General features: G+C 45.9%; 1 non-coding gene across 1 annotated transcript; it reads right to left on the reverse strand.

Moving 5' to 3' along the window:
* Positions 1 to 3,523: 3,523 nt before the first annotated feature.
* TRNAW-CCA (transfer RNA tryptophan (anticodon CCA)) lies at positions 3,524 to 3,595 on the reverse strand. Its single transcript has one exon. It is a non-coding gene; the product is annotated as a tRNA-Trp (tRNA).

Consider the following 3,595-nt stretch of genomic DNA (forward strand, 5'->3'; position numbering starts at 1 on the left):
CGCATAGGGTAGCCGTTCGCACACACGTGGTAGCATGTTTTCTCGGCCTTCTGTCGATGAAGCACGGTTAAAGGGACAAGTCATTTTAGACAGACAAATAAGTAGATAGACGGAAGAATGAAAATAACAAAAGAGAGAACTTCACAGCGACGTGATTCGAACACGCAACCTTCTGATCTGGAGTCAGACATGTTAACATGTCGCGACCGAGTCCGTTTAGGGTGGCCGTTCGCACACACGTGGTAGCATGCTTTGCTCGGCCTTCTGTCGAGAAAGCACAGCTAAAGAGAAGAGTCATTGTAGACAGACAAATAAGTAGATAGACAGATAGATGAAAATAATAAAAATAGACTTTTACCCGGACGTGATTCAAACACGCAACCTTCTGATCTGGAGTCAGACGTGCTACCGTGTCGCCATCGAATCCACTTAGGGTAGCCGTTCGCACACACGCGGTAGCATGATTTGCTCGGCCTTCTGTCGATGACGCACAGGTAAAGAGACATGTCATTGTAGACAGACAAATAAGTAGATAGACAGATGAAAATAGGAAAAAGAGAACTTGACCTGGACGTGATTCGAACACGCAACCTTCTGATCTGGAGTCAGACGTGCTACCGTGTCGCCACCGAGTCCGTTAGGCAACCATTCGCACACCCGTGGTAGCATGTTTTGCTCGGCCTTCTGTCGATGAAGCACAGGTAAAGAGATAAGTCATTGTAGACATACAGATAAGTAGATAGACAGTTAGATGAAAATAATAAAAAAGAGGATTTGACCCGGACGTGATTTGAACACGCAATCTTGTGATCTGGAGTCAGATGTGCTACCTCATCGCCACCGAGTACACTTAGTGTAGCCATTCGCACACACGCGGTAGCATGTTTTGCTCGGCCTTCTGTCGATGAAGCACAGGTAAGGAGACAAGTCATTGTAGACAGACAAATAAGTGGATAGACAGATGAAAATAATAAAAAGAAGAATTTGACCCGGACTTGATTCGAACACACAACCTTCTGATCTGGAGTCAGACGTGCTAAAGTTGCGCCACATAGGTCCGCTTAGGGTAGCCGTTCGCACACACGTGGTAGCATGTTTTGCACGGCCTTATGTCGATGAAGCACAGGTAAAGGGCAAGTCATTTTAGACAGACAAATAAGTAGATAGACAGATAGGTGAAAATAATAAAAATAGAATTTGACCCGGACGTGATTCGAACTTTTAACCTACTGATCTGGAGTCAGACGCGCTACCGTTGCAACTCCGAGTCCGCTCAGGGCAGCCGTTCGCACACACGTGGTAGCATGTTTTCTCGGCCTTCTGTCGATGAAGCACAGGTAAAGAGACAAGTCATTGTAGACAGAAAATAAGTAGATAGAACGATTGATGAAAATAATAAAAATAGAATTTGATCCAGACGTGATTCATACTTGCAACCTTCTGATCTGGAGTCAGACGTGCTACCGTGTCGCCACCGCGTCCGTTTAGGGTAGCCGTTCGCACACACGTGGTAGCATGATTTGCTCGGCCTTCTGTCGATGAAGCACACATAAAGAGAAGAGTCATTGTAGACAGACAAATAAGTAGATGAACAGATAGATGAAAATAGTAAAAAAGAGAACTTGACCCGAACGTGATTCGAACCCGCAACCTTCTGATCTGGAGTCAGACGTGCTACTGTGTCACCACCGAGTCCACTTTGTGTAGCCGTTCGCACACACGCGGTAGCATGTTTTGCTCGGCCTTCTGTGGATGCAGCACAGGTAAAGAGACAAGTCATTGTAGACAGACAAATAAGTAGATAGACAGATGAAAATAATAAGAAAGAGAATTTGACCCGGACGCGATTCGAACACGCAACCTTCTGATCTCGAGTCGGACGCGCTAACAGTTCGCCACCGAGTCCACTGAGGTAGCCGTTCGCACACACGTGGTAGCATGTTTTGGTCGGCCTTCTATCGATGAAGCACAGGTAAAGAAACAAGTCGTTGTAGACAGACAAAGAGGTAGATAGACAGATGAAAATAACAAAAACGAGAACTTAACGCGGACGTGATTCGAACACGCAACCCTCTGATCTAGAGTAAGACGCGCTACCGTGTCGCCACCGAATCCACTTAGCGTAGCCGTTCTCACACACGCGGTAGCTTGTTTTGCACGGCCTTTTGTCGATGAAGCACAGGTAACGAGACAAGTCATTGTAGACAGACAAATAAGTAGATAGACAAATAGATGAAAATAATAAAAAGAGAATTTGACCCGGACGTGATTCGAACACGCCACCTTCTGATCTGGAGTCAGACGTGCTACCGTGTCGCCACCGAGTCCACTTAGTGAAGCCGTTCGTACACACGCGGTAGCATTTTTCGCTCGGCCTTCTGTCGATGAAGCACAGGTAAAGAGACAAGTCATCGTAGACAGACAAATAAAAAATAAACAGATGAAAACAATAAAAAAGAGAATTTGACACGGACGTGATTCGAACACGCAACCTTCTAATCTGGAGTCAGACGTGCTACCGTGTCGCCACCGAGTCCGTTAGGTAACCATTCGCACATACGTGGTAGCATGTTTTGCTCGGCCTTCTGTCGATGAAGCACAGGTAAAGAGACAAGTCATTGAACACATACAGATAAGTAGATAGACAGATAGATGAAAATAATAAAAAAGAGGATTTGACCCGGACGTGATTCGAACACGCAACCTTCTAATCTGGAGTCAGACGTGCTACCGTGTCGCCACCGAGTCCGTTAGGTAACCATTCGCACATACGTGGTAGCATGTTTTGCTCGGCCTTCTGTCGATGAAGCACAGGTAAAGAGACAAGTCATTGAACACATACAGATAAGTAGATAGACAGATAGATGAAAATAATAAAAAAGAGGATTTGACCCGGACGTGGTTCGAACACGCAACCTTGTGATCTGGAGTGAGACGTGCTACCGTATCGCCACCCAGTACACTTAGTGTAGCCGTTCGCACACACGCGGTAGCATGTTTTGCTCGGCCTTCTGTCGATGAAGCACCGGTAAAGAGACAAGTAATTGTAGACAGACAAATAAGTGAATAGACAGATAAAAAATAATAAAAAGAAGAGTTTGACCCGGACTTCATTCGAACACGCAACCTCCTGATCTGGAGTCAGACGTGTTAAAGTTGCGCCACTGAGTCCGCTTAGAGTAACCGTTCGCACACACGCGGTAGCATGTTTTTCTCGGCCTTCTGTCGATGAAGCACAGGTAAAGGGACAAGTCATTGCAGACAGAGTAATAAGTAGATAGACAGATTGATGAAAAATACTAAAGAGAGAGTTTGACGCGGACGTGATTAGAACACGCAACCTTCTGATCTGGAATCAGACGTGCTAAAGTTGCGCTACCGAGTCCGCTTAGGGTAGCCGTTCGCACACACGTGGTAGCATGTTTTGCACGGCCTTATGTCGATGAAGCACATGTAAAGGGACAAGTCATTGTAGACAGACAAATAAGTAGACAGACAGTTGAAAACAATAAAAAAGAGAATTTGACCCCGACGTGATTCGAACACGCAACCTTCTGATCTGGAGTCAGACGCACTACCGTTGCGCCACCGAGTC

Source organism: Rhipicephalus microplus, chromosome 5 (genome assembly GCF_043290135.1).
Source record: "Rhipicephalus microplus isolate Deutch F79 chromosome 5, USDA_Rmic, whole genome shotgun sequence".
In the NCBI taxonomy this organism is placed as follows: Eukaryota; Metazoa; Arthropoda; class Arachnida; order Ixodida; family Ixodidae; genus Rhipicephalus; species Rhipicephalus microplus.